The 14286-nt window shown below is 34.4% G+C and overlaps 1 protein-coding gene and 1 long non-coding RNA gene across 2 annotated transcripts in view; one reads left to right on the top strand and one right to left on the bottom strand.

Annotated features, from left to right (window-relative positions):
- LOC120422331 (DNA polymerase theta) overlaps positions 1-14286 on the top strand; it is a 67960-nt gene that overhangs the window by 42324 nt on the left and 11350 nt on the right. The window lies entirely within an intron of this gene.
- Positions 6160-8623, bottom strand: LOC120422341 (uncharacterized). Its single transcript, XR_005606111.2, has 2 exons — positions 7270-8623; positions 6160-7172 (listed from the first exon to the last, which is right to left on the bottom strand). It is a non-coding gene; the product is annotated as an uncharacterized LOC120422341 (long non-coding RNA).

The raw sequence follows: 14286 nt of genomic DNA, 5'->3' as shown, positions 1-14286 counted from the left end.
AGAATTTTAGATTTTTTTTTAATTTTCAAGTGTTCGAATTGTTTAACTTTAGAATTTTTTAATCATTCAATTTTTCTGACAAAATGAATGATTTTCTCTATGGTTATGGTTATCGTTATGCTGAGCAAACGATCAATTTTAGAACAAATCTCTGAGGATGGTGGAGCAACTGCCTCATATTGTCCCACCCTGTGTGCGCTAGTAAATTTCAGTTGAACGCAAATCCAAAGCATTTTTATATGGAGTTTTGCGTTCCTTCCGGACCGACCAGTATAAAAAAATAAATATTATCAATGTTGCAAAGTTGGGCCTGGAAGACAATCAAATACATCATCAAGGGCGAATTTTCAAAAAGAAATGAAATTTTGTAGTTATATTTTTAAGATCATCTAAATTCCCTGACCCAGCTTAAAATTCCCTGACTTTCCCTGACTTTTCCAGGTCAAATAAAATTCCCTGACAATTCCAGGTTTTCCCTGACTTTTCCAGAAATCGACACCATGAGATTATGGGGTGGCAGCATCCTACTAAATAACAGTTCTTGATGTATCACCAGCAAACGCATCATTAAATGAATTATGGCACATATCGGAAAGGCATAATAAATTAATCCCATCAATGAACGACAAAACTGCAACTTCCTGAATGGTAATATCGTTACGAGACGAGTTTTTCCCCCCAGTCGTGTATCGGAAACAGGTTACTCGCCCAAGAGCACCGTAAACCCGTTTTGATCCCCCAAACACCTACGGGGAGGGTGAACTAGAAGGGGGAGTGGCATAAAATATCATAATCGACGTCCCTATTAGAGAAAAACTCACTTCAACCGAATCTTTCAATCTAGCGAAATCACGACTTTGCTGCACTGTGGAACCGCAAGTCTCTCGATAAGTCATTTTCTAGTTGGACTTGACTTGGGGAAAAAATATCACGGCGAAAGCGAAAAGCTCCGAGGGCGGAAATCGCACGAGAAGATTGAGGTTAGGGCGGGTGGGAAGAGAGCTCGTGCTCGCGCGACTTGCCAAACCAGTTTTTTTTTTTTCGCTTGTAACGACACCGAAGTCTCTCTTCTGGTTGTCCGCGAACTCTGCGCGTGAGCCAACACCGGTCGAGCGCGACAGGGTTGCCAGCCAGCTGTCAGACAAAATTGTTTGATTTTGAATTCTTCAATTTTTTTATTAACTCTCACTTAATTTGACTAAAATAACAAATTTTCCGATGGTAACCCTAGATAGAGAAGGGTTCAACACCGTTCCTTCCCGTATCTCACCCCCTCGACGCCGCTTTTGTCCCCTTGGAACCGGATTCCGGTTTTTGCTCAGTGTTTCAAGACTCAAGCGCACCATTTAAATTTTAAAATGAACTGCCCTTCCTCGCAGAACCAGCGCGTCAGAATAACTTTAGTTGTAGTGGCTGTAAACGGGGATGCTGGGAACCTAGGAGTTCTGCGGGTGGGGATTCAACCGCAGCTTTCGATGTACAAAAGTTTTTTTTTTCTGGGAAGAGACACATGTAGTACCAGTACCACCTCTAATGGTTGACCCATTTGTGCAGACTGTTGTTGTTATTATGTCAATGGTTTTTAAATGGGAACTTTGTGACTGGAAAAAGGAACTAATGTCTGTATCTTCAGAAAAAGTTTAAAATATGATTAAGATTCACAAGATTAAAATTGAATGTATCCAGTATAAAAGAACACTAAATAAGGGTAAAAAACCTTACTCAAAACTTAAAAGTTATTAAATATTCAGAGTCAGTATGTTTAAAATTGAGTTGAGTGTAGTAATACATTTATTTAGGAAATCCTCATTAACACATTTAAAAAATATCTCTTCATAATCTTCATCTTCATCTTTCGACGTTTCTTAACGTAAAATACAAACAAAAATTTTCGGAAGAAAATTCAATTAATACGAAATCGAAGTTTTTGCACTCAACGAAAAAAAAACGAATTATCCTGATTCTTGATAATATTTTTCTTTATAAGTTGAAAGTAATTTGAACTCTCTCAATAATTTTTTAAATCAAAATTGCTACCGCGCGAAATCCCCGCCAAATTCGCGCCGTCCGTAACAACCCTGTTATTCCATAAATTTTTGTTTTACAGTGGACTCTCTCGTTGTCGATATTGAAGGGACCGTCGAGAGAGGGAGTTATCAAATTATAGAACGAAAAATCAAAGCAAGCTTCTTGAAGGGACTGAAAAAATTTATTGACAGCAGGAGCAATATTGTTATCGAGAAGATCGACAGCCAGAGAGTCCACTGTATTTCTTTAATTCTTGAATTTTTGATTCCATTTCACCATCACTATTTTGCTTACAAAATATCTAATTTGGATCATTTTCAAATCATAGTTCAGTTTAATTTTGAGAAAAATAAAAATTTAGATAACGAATACCAAAGGGAAATTTGGGAAAATTGTCTAACCTTATAAATTATAGAATATAAGAATAAGAATTTATAAAATTAAGAAATCAACAATTCCAAAATATCAGAATTTCAGAATTTTTAAATTTTGAATCTTTGAGCTTTAGAATTTTAGATTTTTTTTTAATTTTCAAGTGTTCGAATTGTTTAACTTTAGAATTTTTTAATCATTCAATTTTTCTGACAAAATGAATGATTTTCTCTATGGTTATGGTTATCGTTATGCTGAGCAAACGATCAATTTTAGAACAAATCTCTGAGGATGGTGGAGCAACTGCCTCATATTGTCCCACCCTGTGTGCGCTAGTAAATTTCAGTTGAACGCAAATCCAAAGCATTTTTATATGGAGTTTTGCGTTCCTTCCGGACCGACCAGTATAAAAAAATAAATATTATCAATGTTGCAAAGTTGGGCCTGGAAGACAATCAAATACATCATCAAGGGCGAATTTTCAAAAAGAAATGAAATTTTGTAGTTATATTTTTAAGATCATCTAAATTCCCTGACCCAGCTTAAAATTCCCTGACTTTCCCTGACTTTTCCAGGTCAAATAAAATTCCCTGACAATTCCAGGTTTTCCCTGACTTTTCCAGAAATCGACACCATGTTTTTGAATTTAATTCTTATCATTTCTATATTCATATTTTCAGAATCAATTAGTATACTTAAAAATGCGCTAGAAAACAAATGGAAAAAGCCTAGATTTTTGTCTAAAAATGTACCGGAAGAGAATAAATCCAAACTTTAATCAGTTTTTCTATGTTAACTTCAAATTGAGGATTTTTTTGAGGAATCTGATTCAAATTGATTTTTCAAATAAATGAGTGAGTAAGCAATTACGTATTTTTTGTTCAAAACAACTTTTCAATAATATAGTTTCGATTGAAAAAGGGTAGCACATTAATCATACTTAAAATGAAGATTGCTGCAAATATTTAAACATAAAAAAAAACAATGAGCCAATATAATTTATTGAAATAAATTTGGATGCAAATATTCTTTACAAAAAAAAACACACTTTTTGCGTTGTTGTATGTATGTATGTATTAGGGTGGGTACGTTTTTCAAAAAGTTCTCCGATCAAGTTTTAGTATGGTTCCCCTTGTAGGGCGTTATTTTCCCAGACCTGTAAGAGCGCTTGAACAAAAAGTTCCAATTTCCCATAGTAGGGGAACTATACCCTTTCTCAGCCTATTTCTATTATCGGCCTATCAGCACTTTGATCATGAATTACAGCTTTCATAAAGTGTTTTTGACTGTTCCAAAGTAATAAATAGCTCAAATAAAAGTGAGCAAGCAACTTTCCATTGTTGATAAAACTGAAAATGTTGATTTAATATTGGAAAACGGCAAAAGTGATGAGAATTGGTCGAAAGGCTTAGAGTGATTAAAATGGGTATATTTCCCCTAATTCCCATGTAAACTTTAACCCTGATGCGCGCAGCCATTTTACAACCAAATGAGCTGATATTTGGCATGAAAGTCCCTGTTAGCATGCCCTACAAGGGGAACCATACTAAAACTTGATCTGAGAACTTTTTGAAACACGTACCCACCCTAATATATACATACATACAACAACGCAAAAAGTGTGTTTTTTTGTAAAAAATATTTGCATCCAAATTTATTTCAATGAATTATATTGGCTCATTGGTTTTTTTGATGTTTGTGTTGAGAACATTAAACTTTAAGAAACTTGCAACGATCAATCAAATTTGATTGTTTTTAAAAAAATTAATGATCAGGGTATTCAATTTAATTTAACTTTTAACAAGTAAAAAAACAAGCAAACTATTTTTCAAATTATAATAATTATAATTTTAAATAATAATTGCTAATATCTCAGTAATTAATGGTACAATTTTTATTGTTAACAAACGAAACACTTGTGAAATTTTCTGATCTCTTCGAAGGAAATATTTTGAATATTTTGGATCAAGATAAACCTTTGAAAAGGGCCAAACATTCGATTTTCCTTTTATCCTCAGTACATCACCAACAAGAGGTCCAATCTTCAATGAATTTTGGACAAATTCATAGAAAATTTTCTAAACCTTGCTAAAAAATATTTTTTGAAATAAAAGAACTGAAATTTTTCATTCAAATCAAACGGGCTGAATCTCGAAAACGGCACTCTTTATCAACATTTTTGTAAAGTAATTTTTTATTGCAATTTTTTTGCAGATTTTTTTTAGTATTTTTTTTGTAATTTTTTTTATTCGTACTTCTCTATGGCTCAAAAATTGAGAGGTTTGTCCCTTAAAACATGTTGAAAAAATAGAGTTTTGAGAAATCGATTACCGGGACCGTGGTGTAGGGGTAAGCGTGATTGCCTCTCACCCAGTCGGCCTGGGTTCGATCCCAGACGGTCCCGGTGGCATTTTTCGAGACGAGATTTGTCTGATCACGCCTTCCGTCGGAAGGGAAGTAAATGTTGGTCCCGGACTAACCTAAAAAAGGTTAGGTCGTTAGCTCAGTCCAGGTGTAGGAGTCGTCTCCCTGGGTCCTGCCTCGGTGGAGTCGCCGGTAGGCAGTTGGACCAACAATCCAAATGTCGTCAGTTCGAATCCCGGGGTGGATGGAAGCTAAGGTGTAAAAAGAGGTTTGCAATTGCCTCAACAATCAAGCCTTCGAACATCTAGTTTCGAGTAGGAATCTCGTAATCGAGAACGCCAAGGCAATGCTGTAGAGCGAATAATTTGATTTTTTTTTTGAGAAATCGATTTTCTATAGGAAAAAAAGTCTAATTTGAAAATCGCAAAATGGTTTTTTCATGTTTTCTGAATAGTCCTAATCATTACCTACAATTAGATCAAGAAATCATTCAGAAGATGCAGGGTTTCGAATATTACGGTATCGTCAATTGGCTTTTTGCCAGTTATTTTTTGGAGAAATTTTGAAAGGAAAAGGGAGACAAAAACTTCAAATAAAATTTGCAATGGATTTACTACCGCTCTACGCATAACTGTCCCATGTCGAAAAACTATTTTTTCGTCGAAAAAAACTTTTTGCGGTACTGTAAATCGAAATTTCACAAAAATGCAAAATATTTTCAAACGAGCCTAAACATGCTTAAAAATTATTAAAAACGCTGAAAAATGCGTTGCGAAGTGTTTTCAGTTGAATTTAATAAAAAATTTGTAGGTTTTTTTTAACGAAATTTTTGCCACCTAATTTTTCTTCCGATTTTGAAAGGGGTGACATAAACTTTGAAAAATATTTGCAGCGGCCTTATTGGACGAGCAAGCAATTTGTTGCCGAGTGAAAAAGTTAAAAATCTCAATGTTTGAAAAAGCCAAAATAAAAAAAAAATGATAGGTGGTTGTAAATATCAGATTGATTTTTTCTAGTAGCTTGCAATTTTTATTAAATTGTGGTCGCTGATCACTAGCTTTTTATCGCTGAACTGACACCGATATTGTTTATTACGATTAATTTTAAAAAGGTTTGAAAATTTAAAAAACGAAGTGTCTTATTTCACAAAACTTTAGTGAAAAAAAAATAATAAATTGATACACAAGAACCATAAAAAATCTGTTCAATTTCGACAACTTGAACGACATTTGAATTGAATGTTTCCATTTCAACACACAAAAAAAGTAAACTGTATGAATCAAGAGCAACATAAACCGTCACAAAAGTTTTTCACAAATGGTTATCTCCAGCAAAACACAAATTTGCTCACCGTCCAGGAAATCTTCTTCAAAAAGTCGTTGAAACACCGACACATTTTTAGTTAAGAATCGCGATGCACTTTATTCAAAGATACACAGTTGAACTTCATGCTTAGCTAAATTTCAACCTCCAACGATTTCTTGATGCATGATGAAACAAACTCATCTTTTTCCTTGCTGCGCGTTCGTCTGCTGGGCTCCCTGCTTCACGGCTTCAGCGCGAACGTCTTTATCCTTCGGGTTCCCATAATTCTGTATAGACTCCTTGATGTTGGCCGCTCGCTGCTCCTTCTTGTCCATTGTGAATCAAAAAAAGGGTTTTCTTTTACTCTGATAACTTTGCTCGATAACTTTCGCTTGTAGAATGAAATGCCAATCGATCCGCTGCTGGTAGGAAACCTCGCGCTCAAGTAAACTTTCTAGATATTTGTGTTATCATAGACAAACAGACAAAAATCTTTCAATTCATCAATAAGCAACGTAACGGTCATTTGAATGACGTGAAATTCACTACGGCAGTTTTGAACTCACCACGTCTAATTTACACGCGTTTGACAGTTGCTCGATCCCTGTATTTACGAACACTATCATGGCTAGTTTGGAGGGAATGTTGGTATACGTCTGTTTGTCTGAGACTGTTGGAGCAGAGAGCAATTGGTTTATGTGGAGAGCAGATACAAAATCCATTATATCTTAGAATTTGTCATATATGACATATATAGTAGATATATAGTTCCAGAGTTCTCATCAATATTTATTTGGACCATTTTAAAATAATTTTCAGTTCAAATTTATTTGGATGTTCTGAATTATGAAAACTTTTTCACTTCTGAAAACTTTCGAACAGCTGAACAATTTTGTCACCAAAATTTTGAGTTATCCTCTCAAAAACAGCCATCGAAGCAATCGCAAAATTAGGGATCCAGTCCAGGCAATAGCCAGCCGTGCACCAAATCCACTCAGCAATGGCGGCCGGTTCAGCAATCGTGGCCAGAGCAGAAATCTTGGCACCAAACTTGATCTCCTGTAGTCGGTTGCGAACGGTCCCAATCGACTCCATCAATCCGGCTAAATTTGCGTCGAGGAAAATATAATTTTAAAATATTTTAAATAATAAAAAAAATTATTAAATAACAAAATAAAAAATTACAAATAACTAAATTACCATGTATACTGTGTATCATCCCCAAAACGAAAATTCCCCAGGCCGCCCAGCCTACTGCGGCGACGATCACCATAATTAGGAAGAGTGACAGGCAACTTCCGCACCCACTTCGTCGGGCATTGTTGAGCGAAACTCCGAATCTGATGTCGGCAGCACGCTGAGCTTTCCGAGACGATTGTCCCATCGAACTTGGCAGCAAACAAATTGGGTGATTTTACAGGCTCGGAGTGCACCAAAAGTTGAATTTTGACTGATTCATTGACATTTTGCTTTGTGTGAATTCAACTCACACCTGATTATCTATAATCTTATCAGCTGGAGATTATTTTTGGTTCCGGTTAAAATTGCACTTCTAAGTTGTGTTTATTCAAACAAAAAGTGATTTAATCAATGCTCACTGATGTAAAAGAAATTAACAATAACTTTTCAAAATTAAATCTAAAAACGAAACAATTTTTAGAAAAGAGGAATTAAACCCAGAAAACGATTTTCGAAATCGATCACATCCTAATACTGTTCTATTTAAACGAACTTGTCCGGTAATCTGTCCCGTACGTTAGTTCAGCGTGACCAAAGTGCCCAGCTTGCTGCGACCAACGGCACTGTATTACTTGTTGCAAGTTTGATAAAAAAAAAATATAAAAAAATATGCAACAATGTAGAAGATAACCTGGTGATGACTCATTTAATCGTTACTTTCAAACGAAAATGATTTTATGTTCCGTAATTTGACCATCTTTAAAGCAAAAATTAAGTCTTGCTACAAAAGATTTTCAATCTAAACTTGCAGTTTGAAACCTGTTCTAAAAACTATGCCAAGCTTTTCAACTCTGCGTCAGCATAATCGAGCCAAATGCGCAAATTCAAACTGATAAGGTTCGTTTCCGTTTTCGAGCTGCAGTTTAATGTTTACAAATCGCTATATCGTGTAACCGAGAGGCGCCTCTAAAACGGTCTGGAATGCTGTTTATGTTTCGCGTTATTTAAACCTTTCGAAACCTCCCACGAAATGGACTGTTCTGCGAAATGCGGTTCATAATTTGATAAGCTGTCTATTCAAAGGAATTTATCTCTTTGGCAGGAAGAACAGCAATTGTTTATATTTTTCGAGGATCCGCCGGCTTAGAACAAATCGCCAGGGAACGCAGTTCCCACACCGCTGCATTATGTGTAGCTTTCAATGCCTCACTTTTTGACCTTCACAGATCCCCAAAACTTGATTTCAATCCTCAGTTTAAAAAAAACATGAAAAAATAAACAGTGTAATCGAGCTGATCGAGCGTGCTTTCTTGACACACCCTGCAAGTGCGAAAAATTGCCAAAGGCAATTTTAGTCGTGGTTGTTTTGCCACAAGTGGATGCACGTCTACTGTTTACATTTTTGATTTTAATTTTAACCGTGTGCTACAATAACGGTTTTCGAATGAGTTGAAATGTGAAAAAAAATCTGTGTACAAAATTGCAGACTGATTTCGCCTTGTGTCAACATTTCCCCAAAAAATAAGGGGGCAAAAACAATTAAAATATAATTTATCTTTAAAAAAACTGCTTAAATCTATTGTTAATTATGAGCAATGCTCTGAGATTTCGGTCATTCGATTTTTTTTTTGTATTTCTGGTGCCTTTGGTATGCCCAAAGAAGCCATTTGCATAATTAGTTTGTCCATATAATTTTCCATATCAAAATTATATATTAAAATTAAAAAATCTGTATCGTTTGAATGAATTTTTTGATCGATTTGGTGTCTTCGGCAAAGTTGTAGGTATGGATATGGACTACACTGAAAAAATATGATACACGGTAAAAAAATTGGTAATTTTAATTTTACTTTTTGTCACTTAAACTTGATTTGCAAAAAAAAAACACTAGGGTACGTTATCCATTAGTGGACCCCTTTCCTATAGTGGACCCTCTGAAGGGTTTTGCCTTCCTCACCTTACTGAGGAAAGGCTATAAAATCACTCGAAAAACGTAATTCTTAATTTGACCTCCTAGACCGACCTTCATGTATACATATCGACTCAGAATTAAATTTTGAACAAATGTCTGTGTGGTGGGATGTTGATCAAAAAAATTTGCACTGGATTATCTCGGCACTGGCTGGACCGATTTGGACCGTTTTGGTCTCATTCGATCCGTCTTGAGGTCCCATAAGTCGCTATTCAAAATTATGGAGTTTAGTTAAGTACTTCAAAAGTTATGCTAAAAAAACGATTTTGACTAAAGTTCGGAAGATTGTAAAAAGGGTGGTAAAAACGTGGGTTTTATAGAAAACCTAGATGTCTGGGTATCAAAAGATCGGAAATTTTATGCCCTTTCCGATGCCATATAGGTTAACTTGTGAATTGTGGACCGGTTCGGATGCCGGCGGATTTTCCGACGACGTAATTCCGGGTTGGTACGAAATTCCAACGAAAAATCTATTCTAGCGATACAAAGACCCCCAAAACGGTGTTATACCCACTCCAGAATGTTTATTTAGCAATTCTATGGTAATATATTAACATTTAGTTAAATTGAAAGTATGCAAAATTAAGTTTAGATAAGTTTTATATAGAATTTCCAGAGTTATATAAACTTTTATACTTAGTAATTAGTAAACTTTATATTCAATCCAAATTATTTTTTTAATCAGTCAAGGATGCCTATTTGGAGTTGGGAGACTGGATTCATGGTGATTTGTCAACTAATAACTTTATTTATGTTAATTTTTCGAAAGGTGTACAAATTTTTTTGCACCTTTTTTATTTTTGTAATAGTATTTGTTATATAACTTTTTATAGAAAACATCTTTTCATGAGCTTTTTGCAGCAAAATGTTCGGCATGAGTTTCTGAACAAAACGTAGTACTAGGTTTATGTCAACATTAAATTGTTTACATGTTTCATCACAAAATGTGCATATTGCCCAAGGGGTGTAAATACTTTTTTTACATACTGTAAGTGTTATTTATGCACTTTCTGGAGGCCGGATCTCAGATATTTTGATGAAATCGTTGTCCGGATCTCTCATGCAACCTATCGTTGGATAGGTAATCAAAAGACCTTTTAAACGCGTCGAAGACATTGAAGATCTGTCAACCCTATCAAAAGTTATACGCACTTAAGAGTTATTTATGCACTTTTTGGAGGCCGGATCTCCGCCATTTTGTGTCTATTTTGGATAGCATCCTTTAAATGTGAGGAAGGCGCCAACCACCTAAGGGTGGATTAAGTAACGTTTTTGATGGAAAATTCAATAAAATCACAACTTCAAGCGTGTTGTTGCCTACAAATCTTTTATTTGGCATGTTCAGCATCATTAAAAACAATGTTGACTGTGTTTTTAGTTCGACATCTGAAATCAGCCATGGCCACTGGCTTTTTCACAACAAAACTGCATTTATATTTTATGATTGAATTAACTATCCAATCATTTTTTGACTGATTATTTAACTTCGGCAAGTCGAAATAATGTAAGTTTAAGGAACTTTACTAAAATAAAGCGAAGAACTGCTCATTTTCGAGCAAAAATTAGGGGGGTCCAATATAGGACAACGAAAATCCAAACTTTTCCAAAAGTGGACCCCTGTTAATTTAACCTTCAAAAATGAAGAAAACTGTGTATTTAAGCAAAAGTTTCTCTTAAACATACAATAAATGTTTGTTGTTATCAACCTAACGCATATTTTTGTCTATTATGAGTATAAATATAGCTGTTTTCATGTTAAAAGTACCAACCATTTATGTAATTAATATGGAAAAAATTGCATCAAAATAACTTTTTTGAATTATTTTTATGTTTACAGTGGTTTTTGAAACGTTTTCTATGATCTTTTTCGGAATTAAATGTGTTTAAATGTCTGTTAGGTTTTTTTTGTTGTATAAAGCCAAATTTGTTAACAAAACATATTTGTTTATGATGAAAAGTGAGCAAAATCCATCTTTTATTCATTATATCTATAATAAGACCTACACTATGCATCAGAACATCAAATATCGGTTAAATTTGGTAAAACAATTACAGTTTGCCTATAGTGAACCCGGCTCCACAATCGGATTATAGACCCGGGTCCACTATAGGAAAAGGGGGTCCATAACAGGCAAAAAAAACTTTTTATTCAAATGGCTATTTTTCTGCTCAAAACAAATAACTGATGAAACAAATAGTCAAAATTGTTCAAAAAATTTCAGATTTCATTGTTTTGTACAAAGGGTTATGAAAAAATGCTTGAAAAAATATTGAAAATTTGTGAAAAATTTGCTTCGGCTCTACTAGGGGGTCCACTAATGGTTAAAATATCCTTTTTTCTGATATGTTTTAGGGGACATCAAACGCCAACTTTTCAGAAATTTCCAGAATGTGCAAAAAATCTTTGACCGAGTTATGAATTTTTTAATCAATACTAGGGGAAATTCTCGTATGTTTGGCAGGTTAAGCACTCGCTCCTAACTCCATCCAATTTGCTGATTTTCACTATTTAAACAACTAATTTTGCGAAACTTTTGATAGAAACTTGCTTGCTCACTTCTTATTGAACTATTTATCACTCGATTTCAGTTGAAAACGCTTTTAATTAGCATTAATTGCATTAATTGAAGTTCTGACCTGCCAACATTAGAGGCACGCTGGAATTAGATGTTGTTCCCTAATTTTTTTCAAAAAATCGAAACATTGGTCGCAAAAAAATTTCAGCTTCATTTTGCGATGTAAAATCGAATTTGCAATCAAAAAGTACTTTAGTGAAATTGTGATAAAGTGCACCGTTTTCAAGTTGAAGCTATTTTTAGGTAACTTTTCTGAAAATAGGTGCAGTAATTCATTTTTTTTAAATTAGTGCCCATGTTTCCACACTACCGAAAAAAAAATTGAAAGGCTGAGAAAATTCTCTATATTTAGCTTTTTTGAACTTTGGTGATACGTCCCTTAGTTGCTGAGATATTGCCATGCAAAGGTTTAAAAACAGGAAAATTGATGTTTTCTAAGTCTCACCCAAACGACCCACCATTTTCTAATGTCGATAGCAACTAATGGTTCGATTTTCAATGTTGAAATATAAAACATTCGTGAAAGTTTTCGATCTTTTCGGAAACAATATTTTCAATTTTTATTTAAATCAAGACTAACATTTCAAAAAGACGTAATATTGAATGTTTGGCCCTTTTGAAGTGTAAGTATTGTTTTCGAAAAGATTGGAAAATTTCACGAATGTTTCATGTTTTAACATTGAAAATCGGACCATTAGTTGCTGAGAAATCGACATTTGAAAATGGGGGGTTGTTTGGGTGAGACTTAGAAAACATAAATTTTTCTGTTTCTTTTTCAATAAGCCGCTGTATCTCAGCAGCCAGAGGTCCAATCTTCAATGTCTCTTAGACAATTTTATAGAAAATTTTGTGAAGTTTTCAAAAAAAAAAAATAGAAATGGTCACTCATGGTCACTATTTTTAAAAATCGCAAAACTGCAAATATTTCGCTGAAATCCAACTTTCGGTGGCTATGTCTTGATAAAAAAAATTGTAAAGTACTTTTCGATTGCAAATTCAATATAACATTAAAAAATTTGGTTAAAAAAATTTATGTATGAAATTTAGATTTTTTCCAAAAAAATCACTATTTTTTCAAAAATTCATAATTAAGCGGCAGAATGTTTGACCATACTTCTCTATAGCTCAAAAGTTGAGGGTTTTGGTCTCATAAAACATTTGAAAAATCTCGCAAATCAAAAGATACTTATTTTGGGAAATTGAGTTTTTGTTAAACAAAAGTTGATTAAAAAATCGCTAATTTTTTTCCGTGTACCTATTTTTTTCTAGATATTGATCAGAAAATTCATTCAAAAGTTACAGATTTTCGAATATTCACGTGCCATTTTTGTATGGACAGCTGCCAAAATTGTATGGAGACTTGTATGGGTGCACCAATGACACAAAATAGCATCTTTGGTCATAGGGAAGGCCCAAACAAAGTTTGAGCTAAATAAAATAATACAAAAATAAAAATGGTCGAAATCGGCCGATTTCGTAGAGAATTGCTCTGTAGCCTTGTATGGTTTCTTTTGGCGTAGGAAATGCATGGACAATGTTTTTTTTTGCAAAAAATTGCGAAATTCTAGAAGATCTCATGCTATTTTTCAGATTCCGTAGAAATCAAAAGTTTTAATGTTGGTTTGTAGTTTAAACCATCGCAAATAATTCACCAGTCTTCCGTCCGTACTTAATCAGGCAAAGTCAAGGGCAAAGTTGTACGCTGAAAAACGTTCAACTGCGTGCTTCGAAATTTCAGGTGGGTCGAAAAAAGGTACATCTTAGGCTGCATACTTCACTAAAAATTTACGAAATTACATATAGGACTGACTTGCAATTAAAAAGTTACAAAACTGTGCTATAAGAAACAAGAATTCCTGAAGTAGGCTTTTTAATGGAAGATTTTGTTCTAAATGATTTCTTCTATATGTCTGAGAAGGATTGTATAATATTACACATTGCCTCATGGGGTTTTGCGAGTCTCTGGAAGGTTAGATAGTATATAATATCATAGTATATATCTGTTCTATACAGTCACATCAATAGTTTGATGTTTAAACGAATACATGCGAGGTTTTCCTGCGAGCGAAAAATTCATTTGTGCCGCATTCTACCGAAAGCGTTCGAAGCGACTTGGCGTTGGCACCTCCACTTAGCTTTTGAAGGAAGGTTTAACCCGAGCATCTACCAATCCAGCAACGATGGATAAGAAGGACCAGAAAGCGGCGAATATTAAGCAGTCCATTCAACAGCATGGCAATCCTAAAGACAAGGAAGTTCGCGCTGAGGCAGTACGACAAGCGGTGCAAAATTCCAAATCTCAAGGGAAAAAATGAATCGTTTTTCCTCACAATGGAAACGTTGAGAGTTGTTCAGTGTTGTTCGACTGTGTATCTTTTTGAAAAATAAAGTGCATCGCGTTTCCTAATCAATAATCTTACTGTGTTTTTACGACCTTTTGAAGAATTGTTCTTTATGTTTCCCTAAGATTTTTGTTGGACTTCACCTTGA

This window comes from Culex pipiens, chromosome 3, assembly GCF_016801865.2.
Source record: "Culex pipiens pallens isolate TS chromosome 3, TS_CPP_V2, whole genome shotgun sequence".
NCBI classification, from domain to species: Eukaryota; Metazoa; Arthropoda; class Insecta; order Diptera; family Culicidae; genus Culex; species Culex pipiens.
This window is presented reverse-complemented; position numbering and strand designations above follow the sequence as displayed.